This window comes from Fringilla coelebs, assembly GCF_963513975.1.
Source record: "Fringilla coelebs genome assembly, chromosome: 8".
Taxonomy (NCBI): domain Eukaryota; kingdom Metazoa; phylum Chordata; class Aves; order Passeriformes; family Fringillidae; genus Fringilla; species Fringilla coelebs.
In genome coordinates this window covers 21,969,561-21,982,473 of record NC_140066.1, presented here as the reverse complement: position 1 = coordinate 21,982,473, position 12,913 = coordinate 21,969,561, and positions in this window count along the sequence as shown.

Sequence of the window (12,913 nt, the reverse complement as noted above, 5' to 3'; positions counted from 1 at the left end):
ATTGTACCAATAAGTGTGTGGGGACCTTTTCAAACAGCTGGAACATTATAGATTTTTGCAAGTTCACAAGCCCTGTGCTCACATTTCCAGTAAAAGCTGCTGTCTAATACAAAGCTAAATGCCCCAGGGACATTGAAGTGAACATATTTTTCTGCTGGTTTAAGCACACCAGCAGTCATTTGTAGAGTTTACACGGCTTTCTTGTCAATACCTGCTGGTCACAGTTGGTGAAGAAGCAGTTTCACTTATGATCTGCTTGCTAATTAAGCATGGCAGCAGCCATTCAGAGTGAAATTTTCAACAACCTGACGCACAAAAGGAAAGAATCAGATGTGTTCTCAGAAGACTTCGATCTTTAAATCATTTGGATTCTGTTGTTACTGGAACTGAAAGATAACAGAAATTACTTTATCAGATTAACATGTAACTCCTCTGATAAACTATAATATACTGTACGTAGGATGAATGCTTTAACCCTGATGTTCTACAACAAAATTCTTTAAGAGAAGGAAAGTTGAAAGCATTTGAAGTAATCCCAATATAGGCCAAAAATCTGTATAGTCTTCTCCTTCTCCTTATTTTCTTCAGTGGTTCATAATCAATCCTTTTCTGCTGACATCTTTCATCATCTAGCTGTCCTTCATGTCTGCTGCCCTCTGCTCTCCTTGCAGGAGGATTGCACAGCTGGTGCTCTTCTGCACACAAAACATCCTAGAAAGCATCAGCAAAGCCACTTCATCGCTCTCTTTCAAATTCTTCGCTTCCTCGACCTTCAAAAGCCAGCTGCTTCTTTGCTGAATGATCATCACCTCACATCTTACTGCTGCCTTACATTACTCCTCCTTCTTGGTTTGTATCCATGTGCTGTCTCTCAGCTCATGCTTGTATTACAAACTCGTCGGCAGAAGTCTTTGACATTTGTACAGCCCCACCCAGTGGTCCCAGGCTTGAATTCCAGGACACACTGCAATACAGGAAATAAAATAACCCCTAAAATATTCTTTTCCTTGAGATCTCATTCTCATGTTAAGACCCTTATGTGCAGGAAGGACAAATCTGGAGGGGCTGGTAACCAAATCTTATAATGAAATAGAGCACACCAGTAAAAGTGAACCTTTTCTGAGAGAAACCTCAGGATGGCAAAAGCATTAGTGCAACTACCAGAGGTGACTGAAAGGCCTCTTCCCACAGAGCAAAAACCCACTCCACAAGCAGCACTATCACATCCAAGCATATTTTTAAGCATTTACAAGCCATGCTCAAATTTTTCAAATTAAATACAATAAATGTTTAATTATATCTAGTTTGCAATTGCAACTTCTCAGTTCTTGTCCACCTATGCTTTATAATTATCTTCTCTAAAAATAGACATTCTACATCATTGGAAAAAAGGTGCTTTTTGCATTTTGTTGTGTTCCAAAGGAGTGTTCCTGGTGAGGAACCAAGGCAGGCAGAGGAGCCCCCAGCCTGGAGCAGGCAGTTTTTGGGCAGTGACTGCAGTGGCCCTGTCACTGTGAGCAGGGATGTCCCTGTGGGTGTTGCAGAGGAGCAGCAGCTCTCCTGCCTGGACACTCTGCAGCGTTCTTCATGGCTACTCTGCTCAGCATAATTCAGTAATAAACTTCTGCAAGGAAAAAAAATCTGATAGTTTTACTGAAAACCTGCTTTTGAAGAAAATACTTTGAAAACTAGACAGACTTTATTTTATTAGAGACAAGCTAAAGATCCTCTGGAGAGATAGCAGGGGGGAAAGGGGCTTCAGATTATATATATATATGTGTATATATATATGTGTGTGTGTGTGTAAGATTTAAAGACTGATATTCTTTCCCTGGCATTTGGCCATTTTTCTTTTAGTTTCTTAATAACAAATGAGGTTGAGCTATTAAACTCTCTAGAGATAATTCACAAAAGAGCTAAATAAAGAATCAAAATTGAGGCAGAGTAAAAAATACATTAGAAAAATAAACTACCAACATTTTAAAGTAAAGTAGTCCAAAGAGTTAGAAAGCTCTAAATTTCAATTTCGTGATGTGGTACTGAAAAGTCATCCCCAAGTCCTGATAATTTTATTGTTTTTCTTGTTTTGGTTTATTTTAATGTTTTTCTTGTTTTGGTTTTTGGTTTTTTTTTTTTTTTTTGTGTTGTGGTTTGTTTTTCATCACTTCATTGGTATCTATTCTTTGAAATGCAGTTCTTGACAGAGATTTTGGCTGCACCTATAATGAAATATTTTCTGCCATGGAATACTTGCAAAGTGCTGCCAATAATCACTAATAATCAGAAAATGTCACAGCAGGCAGTGCTGTCAGCGCATGAGTAGCCTCACACATGAAATTCTGCATTGGAGAACAAAGAATAAAAAGTCTTTGAGCTTTTTTCAATATGAACTGCTACTTATTAAATATCAGGATTTTACTAAGCATGCTTCTAAGAAACACTTCAATGGAAAAAAGGTCACAAGAAAGGTACCAGTACCTTTTTTAAATTCAGTTGGAGACTTTTGCGCAAATGTTACTCCTGTGCAAAAATCCAATTCTGTCTATGATGATGCAAGGATGACACAGTATTGTCTGTGAAGCTAGTTCTGCCCTGAGTAAGAACCTTCTGGCATCAAACTAGATTAAAAAGAACAGATGGTTGCAGAAACATAATTAAGAAAAAGAAAAGGAAGAAGAAACAGATATCAAAGCATCACCCTCTCTTTCCCCAAATTTTCCTTGAAAGAAGTAGAAAGAAAGTTTTAAAAAGGTTGGATCTTCTAATCCACGTAAGATTCTATTCAAAAATTAATATACCAAACACTTGAATCACAAAGAAGAGCCAGATGCTCAACATGAACTTGGACACTGCTAAATGGTCACTATAGGCCTTCTCAAGAAATGAATGTAGTTAGACAGAAAGTCTTTACAGGTAAATTACCATATTCTTCCTCATTAGCATAGAATTAATCAAACACAGGTTGGCTTTAGGTCTCACCTTGCTGTCTATCTGCCCTGAAGACACGGCATTCCTTGTATTTGATTAAATATGGAACTTTTCTGGAGCATTAAGAAAACCCAAACCAACCCCCCAAAAAAACTCCAAACAAAACAAAATCCAAAACCGTCTTCTAGACAAAAGACAAAAAGTATTAATAATGAGCATAAAAACAAATGTATTTTTAAAAAATACAGAATACCTCCATTTTAGTTATTCAAGAGCTGGTTTTGTATAGCTATCAGGCAGCAGTGCCTCTGGGACAGCTTGGGATTACACTTCCCTTCTACATCTTGGCTTGTTGAAAGCTAACATCTTCTGCTAGTGTAAGATACAGTTTATAAACAAAACAGCCCTCGAGTTAGAGCTACAATCACAGCAACTTAGGCAGATACACACGAAGTTGCCACATCTCACAGCAAGCTGCTAAGTCCACCAGCATCATCTTCAATGCATCCTACAGATGAATCTCTGTGTGTGTGCAAGTTCTTTCCTGCAGTTTAGTACTGAGTTGTTTCATATGCACACTCTGATCATGAAGGTTATGCTTAGTATTCTGCAGTAAAACATTTTAATTACTTTAAAAGCATATAAATTTCATTCTAGTCTTTGATGCTCTTAGAAACAATTATAAAGCAGCAAGAATTTCAGAAAACAACTGTTAGTATTATCTAAGTTTAATCAGAGATCAAAGTTATGAGAGTAGGTAAAAGCATCAGAAGTTTCTGGGAACAGCTGAAAAACCTCTACATCTGGCTCATTAAAAGTACAATACTCTACAATTCTAACCATGTGCAATATGGATACCTCCAGTAAAAACAGCCTTAGTTTATAATCTATTCTGTGGCACGTATTCAGGGGTTCAAAACAACAAACAAGAGGTGCAGGTGTGAGTGAAGATGTTAATAATTAAAAATAGTGACTCTTATTGATTCATAATAGTCAATTTTTAAAATTATTGTTGCTTCATAAATTTATTATAATCTACAACAACTACCTTTAAAGTCCACTGTTGCCACAGGAGTATCTATACAGTCACCATAGATGGGAGGAAACTAAGAAAAAGGAAACTTGTAGATTGGGATTGAAAAATGTGCAATTAAAGCATGTGTGACCCTTTTGCTAGGCCTGCTCTGAGCCATTGCAAAACACTTCAGTCTGTGGTGAAACCAATGCATTCATCAAGTTCTATCAACTAGATTTTAATTTGAAAGTTGAAGGTGCATATATAAATACAAACGAAAGATTACTGCCTAGTGTCTAAAGGGTAGCCTTGCTTACTGAAACAATAAGCACTGCTCTTTAACACCACTGATATTAAATCTTTTTAGCAGCAATGTTTTTATTCAAAATTAGCTATGTGCCTGAAGTTATAAATTGCCTCGTTCTAAGTACAATGTTACAAAACAGAGCACTTAGTGAAGCAGCTCAGAAAATGGATGTGCTTGTGACACCTTTAATGTGGGTCCTTTTTCTGAAGAACAAAGAATAAACCCCAAAAACTCATAATATTTTAAAAATTCTATTTATCAGACAAGGAAAAAGAGCCTACATACATTACATTTAGGCTGTCAAAAAAGGTTCATTATAGGAAGCTTGTATATTTATTTACTTGTAGAACTGATAGGGATCACTGTCTATTACAATTACAGCCACAACACTTCATTCCTGACAAGACTTTACCGCGTCTCTGTTAGCCCACAGCACGTCTGTGGGGCTCATGGTTATCAATCTGATAAATCTCAATGTGCTGTGTCAGTTTTAAGCACCCCCAACTGCTCAGGCACATAAACATCAGCAGTTACCAGGTGCTCTGTAGTACTTTATATCCTGCCCTACACTGTCCTTCCTGATATTCAGTTTTAGAAATCCATTTTCAGTTTCATTGTTTTGGTAACAATAACCAAACGGCAAAAGTGTTGCCTGAAGCTGACCCAAAAAGATAGTCTGAGGAAAAGAGGCCTGAACTAAAATCAATATAAGATATTTTAAAATGTTTTTTATTATCTATTTGAAACAGAAAGCAACATGACAAAATTTAACACTGTGTTAATAAGAAGGAAGATATATCTGTAATATGAGTTTATACGTGTATGCTTCTTCCATTTTCCTGAAAAACAAATCCTAACATATAAAAAACCAAAGTATGACTCCAGGAAAGACTTTAAATTTGATATTTTTAAAGATGAGACAGAATTAAAGCATTCTTTAGACCTAGTTGCAGGTATAATAATAATTAAGCCAGATGATAAACTACGGGGAAAACTGAGCTAATGAATTTTTTCTACTCATGGATTTTTTGGTCTTCTTGTTGTTGCTGTTTGTAAAAATATGTTTACAAAACAAAATTGAAAGAAAGATGTGAGCAGTGTTTCCACAGCAGTGACTTTAAGGTGGAGACAGTATCTTTTCCTGCTCTCTTTGAAAAAACATTTACAATAATCGCGTATCAACAAAAACACTTTAGAAATGCAGCCATTCAAATTTGGGTTAACGGCATTTCCTCTAGAAATCTACCTCTATGTATACCTATCTCTAAAATCTCATCTGCATTTGCAGTTAAGTTTTTGGTAAATGCACTAATAATCCTCAACAAAACTTCATTTCAATTTACATTTAATGCCCCACACAGCAAAGCTTTGAAACTTAGTAAGTGAAATGATCAGATGGAAAAAAAATCAAGACATTTTATTCTCATTATTCAGCAGATATATGCCTCTGAATAAAAGGCATATGAAAAACAATTGTTTCTTACAAAAACATGTTAGCTGTTGTTCAGTCAGCTCCCTTTAACTTATGACCTTTTCTTATGTTCACATGGAATTCAGGTGCTTCAGTTTGTGTCCATTACCTCTTGTTCTGCCACTGGGCACCCCTGAGAAGGGTAGGGGGTCATCTTTGCACTCTGCAATTAGGTATTTATAAACACTGATAAGGTCTTTCTGAGCCTTCTCTTTAAACACCCATATCTTTGACAGAGGAGATAAGACACACAGGACAAATTGCCTCTAACAGATTTTTTGTATCAGAGTCACAAAAAAGAAAGCTATTCTTCTAAGTGAAGCAGAGTACTTTAATCTCTATAAAACTACTATTAATAACAAAAGAGGAGGTCACCACAAGAGCAGAGTCAGGATCTTCGGGGTGTTTCTTGGTGGGAGGACACAAGACAACAGATGTGAGCTGGGACACAAGATTCCAAATGCCCATAAAGAAAAGTGGTTTTTGCCCAAGGACAGTCAGGCATGGGAAAGGCTGTCCCAGGAGGAGGTACTGTCTCTGTCCTTAGATGTTTTCCAGACCAAACTGGGAAAACCCTGAGTAATCTGGCCTGACTTCAACACTTCTTGAGCAGAAGGCTGGACCAAGATGCCTCCTGAGGAATCTTCCAACCTGAATTTATTGTATGAGCCTATAATCTGTGAAGTATTTTCTGATTAAGAAAAGAAACAGATGATAGAACTTGGTGTCTGGTGCAATCTTGCTTATTTACAGAGGTAAATTTCTGCTTTTATTAGCACGACAAATCACAAGCAAGCAAGTTTTCTGTTCCTTACTATTTTCCTTCATCTACCATTCCATCTAAAAGCTCTCACGAAGCAGTGTCTGAATTCACACTTCAAGTAGTCATTTGCAGAAGGTCATGAGCATTTGCTTCATTTTTCACTTCTCATTTCTCATTTCTTCTAAGGTTTATTTCAGCAAAACCCCTCAGCTGCACGAATTGCTATTTTACTGAGAGACATACCTTTGTTGTGAAGCCTCTTAGATGAAAGACAGTGGCTAATTCCTCTAGCATCCTTGGTTTTCTCCAGGAATTGGCTATCACTGCTAGAGATTGTTAATTTCTAACCTGAGCGATCTGTTAACACTTGGCTGCAGATGGATTTCAGACACCAATTATATGGATGATAAAACATTGGCTTTTCACAACAAGGCTCTGCAGTTGAGCCCTTTCCACATCCAGCTGCTGGCCAGCTGTTGGTTATTCAGAGCAAAAAACTCAGCTTTTCCACTGACAGCCAATCTGAGCCTCGTCCATAAAGTCAAGCCCAGTAGATCAAAACAGACTCAGTTCTTGAGTTTTCTGTGCCAAATGAAGAAACAAAGACTATCAAATGAAGGGCAAAGAAGGCTGTACTTAGAAATGCAATGCAGTGTACACTTTCTGTCTGTGAAAGAGATGAGCAGGAAAATAGATGGCACTGGTCTCTGCAGGCAAAGACAGTTCTCTTTTACACTGGTGTCATATGGAGAAATTGGATTACCACACAATAACAAGTCCAATAAGCACAGATTACGAGTGTAGGATAGAAAGTAATTTACCACTAGATTAATCCCAGGCATTCCTCTTACCTAGGCTGCATTAAAACAGGAGCATTTGTCTTTCCACCCTATTCTTCAATGTGTTTCATATCCTTAGCTCCCCCCAGAAAGAACAGTACATGATTTTTTAAATTATATTCTATTTACTCTCTACTAGCCTCTCCAAAATAACAGTTTCACATGCAGCAGATGAAATCTATTTGGCTAGAAAGTACAACAGTATTTTTAAGTTGCTTGCATTTTCACAGGGAGAAAACCTGGGTCTATGATTTGAGCACATGAAGTAACTACTTTCAGATGATCACACAGAGTACACCTCACTTTGCCAGCGAGGATCTGAGGTCACATCCATATAAGAAAACTCTGGAATATTAGGCCCAATTAAATCTAAAATATTGATTTGTGTGTACAGATATTTCTTAAGAAATATCATATAATGGCCATTCAGTAAAAGACACTGAATGGAGAGAAGAGTGTTATAGACTTATTGAATTAATAAGATTTAAACATCATTAAAATTTTTAAATTATTAGTTCAGTTTAACTTTGGAAGGATTTTCTAGTTACCTTGGAGGAATACCATTTATAGCTCCTCCCATTTCACTCAGCCTTCCTAAACCCGTGCTCTTGACATTAAGTAGGAAGGAACTAATGCATAAAACTTCAAATAGGGAAAATGTTTTCCTTATTACCTTAACAATTTGATGGTAATCACTTTTCAGAGCCATTCCACATTAAAGAGGAATGTATTAAAAGTAAGTAGGTATTTACTCAGCAGCAAAATTCAAATAAGTTAGATATTGAAAGGTCAGGATGAAATTTTTTCATACTTGGATACTTATCTAACTAACTAGAAGGTAGAATTTGTATTCTGAGGAACCCTGAAGCTCCAGTAGTACAATAAATTCGTTTGTTTAAGAAGTAAAATTCCTCAGATCATTAGTAGAAGGGGAAAGAAGTTTTGCTCTAGCTCTTTGTTAAAAAAAAGAAAAAAATTCTATTAAGTTAGCTGAACCAAACTCCACTACTTATAAAGATTTCCTGCTGCCAGCATGGTAAGCTCTGTCCTACAACTCAGCTTCCTGAAACCTGCAGTTCTCTTAAAGCTAGTTAGGAGTAGGAAGAGATTCAACAGAATCAACATTTTCTCAGGTAATATTATGCTGAAATAGTGTGTGGACAGGTACATTCCCTCCAAAAGTTCCTCACCAACCCTCTGCCGATATCTAAAATTTCGTCATGCTTGAGATAAATACATTTTAAAGTGCTAAGAACAAATTCACCTCAATTGCACAGTACATTTAAACCACTGGACATGGGGTACACTCTCATACTGAAAATGTCTCATTCAATAGCCACAAACTCAAACTTAATTCTGAATCTTACCCAAAGCTTCCTATGTAACAACTCACAATATATGCCTGGTTGCTCCATCTGTTGAAGAAAATGAGATTATAACAAGATTGAAAAAATAAATTTAATATTACTATTCACAACAAAAGAAATCAACAAAAGAAAAATTTTCAAGTGACTATTGCTATTAATAGCTATGCACAAATAAAACATTTTGTAGGACCAGGATCAACAGCACATGGCCAAACAGATAGAGAATGTGTCAAAATACCAATGCACATATAATACACCATGTGCAGAGACAACTGATATTTTTTGACTCATAATTTTTAAAATGACTCTGTTATTTTAACGTCTTCTTTTTCTTAACATTTTTAGCAAGGAATCATTCATAGATAAATGCAAAATCATCTTAACTGAAATGATAATTGCAATTTAAGATCTATATAATTATTTCCTTCCATATATAAATACACACGCACACACACATATATATATATGATTATTTCAATTTAATAAATGAGAATACCCCAGGATCACAAAAAGTAAAGTAGAAACAATAGAGTAGCCCATATATTTTATTTATAGTATAAAGTAATATGATCAGCTTGTACAGGAATAACCATGTTAAAACATTTATGGTATTATTCCACAATTGGCTGAACAGTTAATTGCCTTAATCAGTATACACAATATTATCTGATATTTTTTTTTTAATGGCAATTTTACACACTGAATATTTGAGTTTTTACAGAAACAAAACAAAATGCTTTAACAGCATTTCCTTCTAGTGCAAGCTAGCACAAATTTAAATATCTCCCAGCAGGCAACAGAGAGCCCTGTTCAATGCTTGTGTATTTCAATTGGCTTCCATTTGATTAAAGGAAAGTGCTTCCCTATAGAAGCAAAGTAGAACAATTCCTTGGAGTGTTACAGCACCACATTTTGTGCCTGTGACCACACAAGGATTCAAAAGAAGAATAATACAGTGTTCTTTTCAGAATAGCAGATTATCTAACTTTGAGTAATGACTATTTAGTGAAGATTTATATTATTTCCATTTTCTAAAGCTCTATGCATAGTTATCCTAACAGTTCTCTTTTCAAGATAAATTTAGTTTCGAAACTTTGGTTTTCTATCACTGGCACTATTTATACTCTCCAGACAAAGGAGATAAAGTTGCAAGCATAAAAAGCCAGCCATTAACCATTGAAATAACTATCCTAAACTTCCATAATTTTGCAGAGGGAGGATTAAAAAAAGAGTGAAAACAACACAAGTGTTCAGCTCTCTAACTTGCTAAAGAGAGGCCTAAACTCTCAGGAGTGTTTGCAGTGTACAGGCATGAATCTTACTTTAGGATCCAGAAAGTTAGAGCTAAGATAAGAATGCAGCAGAATATGAAAATAACAATCCTTTTGTTCTTCTTCATTCTCCAGTGCACATATCAGATTTTGAATTTAGACAACTCTAGAAGCACAAAAAAGCCTACACATAGTAAGGATATTTCATTACTCTACTATTGGACAGGAGGGAAAATACCACAGCCAGGAAATCAGGGATATGAAGGTTGCCAAAACTACTGGAAGACTTCAGATTGTGTAGCACAGAACAAAATCCAACCCATACAATGAAATTCTGTACATTGAGTAGATTTTAAGAGCCCAACAAAACATCATCTAAGTAAATGGAAGTATTTATTTACAGAATAAACTAAAGGTAGCATGTGGTCCCAAGGAAGCTGAGTCATAATTTGTGAGATTGAAATAGCCTAATGTCTGGGGATTATGTCTAAGAATTTCTGGTTGTGGCAATCTAGAAAAATAAACCCCTTACATGTTTATTTTCATATTGCATCTCAAGGATCTAGCATTAGAAAGTGTCAAAGCTGACAAATGCAAATTATTTTCCATCTTAAACTTGAGAGTATTTACCTTTATAAATGGTGCAATAGAAAACACAGTGCTGTGAGGATTAATGCTCAAGAATCTGCCTGTCATAAGACACGAACTTCTTTCATCCTGAGAATTACCTACATGCCCTTCATATGTGACAAGGTCACCAAATTAAATATTTCTTTATAATATCTGTGTAAGGCTTATTTTAAACTCTTGGTGTATGTAGAAATGATAAATAACAAATTCTGAACTTCCAGTAAAAATTTAATTTTTTAAAATTTTGTGTTACCAACTATTGTTTGCAAGGCTTGACTGCTTTTATTTAATAAGGTCTGCATACTGTATAAATTGCAGTGAACAGCTTAGCTGAATAATATGGCATTTTTGTGGCTATGATTTTAACTAGTTAAGCCATGGAAATAGATGACAGCTACTTTATTTTTAATCTTACTGTTGGAGAAAAGCTGTAAACTTTTTCCTTCCAGAAATAATCCACAAACTGATTGCTGTCAACTGCTTGCTGGAGGGAAAGTCTGTCAACCAAGGAGGGTGGAGACAGGAGAGACAAGCTCCCTCTTTCCATGTGTAAATACCTTTCCACAAAAAAATGGAAGCAGAATCTTATAGAATCTTTGTAAATTAAGGATCTATTCTTTGTGAAGCTTTAAAAAAATGTTCTTTATAGTATCCAACACTTTTACTCAGGAAAAACTGTGTCTGACTAGACTTTGTTATCAAAGAGACATGATGTTATTCAAGTGTTCTCAATGAAAACCTGTATCTTTGTTCCTCAAAAATAAAAGCATATCTTGTAAGAGTTGATTCTGGTTTCTGAGGGATATAGTCTGCCCTTTATAAACTTCAAACACACCTATACCAAAATTCAAACTCTTAGCAGATTTCTACGTCTAAAATATATTGGTCCTATACCATTAATTTGCAGAACACCTACCTGCTTTCAGAGGGTGTAATGAAGATCATTAGTATCTACAAGGAGTTTTTTACCTAGTAAACACTTTATAAATGCTAAATTATGCCAAGGACAGAAGTAGCCCAGTTTATCTCCATCCAGAAGCTAAAATTTTGCTTGTATTTGAATTACCTTGTTAACTCATGTCTAAAACTCAGTATCTCTACTAACTGATCCTTTGCCATTTATCAAAATAATCTATATCCCTAATATCTCACTTCAATTTTTTTTTCCAGCTATCCACTATAAGACCCCATTGTAAATAAATACAACCTCAGAACACATTTTTCTGTTGCCAGTTTCTGGAAAAAAAAAGGTCTACTGTTTGAAGTTTTCTAAAAGTAGAGCATGTTTTTTACCTCTGAATTTCTGAAACCCTGAGCTTCTTTACTTGCAGAAACTTACATGACACAAAACGGTTGGTTAGCAATCTGGAGAACTGTAGTAGCAAAAAATATTAAATCATTTTCTCCATTGTTCTGTGGGCAATGTGTAACATTTTACTTAATAACTGTGTCTGCCCCTTTATAACCTCAGTTGAAAAGGATTTGCTCTGCCTTTCCAAGTTAAACAGATGTACAGTGTTAACAGGAAATTATAGACAGCAACAAAAAGAAAAAAAAAGTCTAAAGTAATTATTTTTCTGAAATTCAGATGATGAGCACTTATATTGATTTTGGAAATAAAAGTAAAGGCTAGAGCTGCATACTTGCACTGGTGCCCATTCACAATTTTTCAATTCCCACCTGTTCACTGCAGCTTAGATGCCAAGGGTCATTTCCTTCCAAATTCTGGAGGCCTTAGCACCACACAGAGAAGCAAAATTCTCCCATTTTTCTAATGGAGTTACTAAAGAATGTGAATTCAGAATCAAAATGCAAAGATTAGATTGCTTCTCAAAATCAGTGTCAAGGTCCTAAGTTGTAAGTACAATTAGCTCATCACTGTCCCTAGGACATCTATATCCTCATTTCAAGGTGGAGAAAAAAAGAGAATCATCATTTTCAGTATTTTAAGTGCTATCTTTGCAGTATTCTATAAATGGAAAGCTGTTTGACTGAAAAGTTCCTTTTCCTCACTCTTCTATACGCACGCACAAACAAAATATATATTTTTTAGCTAAAAGCAAAAGTATCAGTCACTTGCTAAGGAAAGAGAAAACTCCTTCTCTTCAAGCAATATTGAATAAATTTTCCTGCAGCAAAACAGCTTGATCCCAGACCAAACTTAAATAATTTGAGCCTAAACACAGAGCACTGAGTCTCACCCTAGAAATCTTAAGCATTGCTTGCAATGAGGGTAGTTCAGTGTCTTTTCTCACTGCTGCTGGCAAAGCAGGTGAGTGTGAGTAGCAAGAGAAAATATGGAATACCAAAGCAATTTTTTTC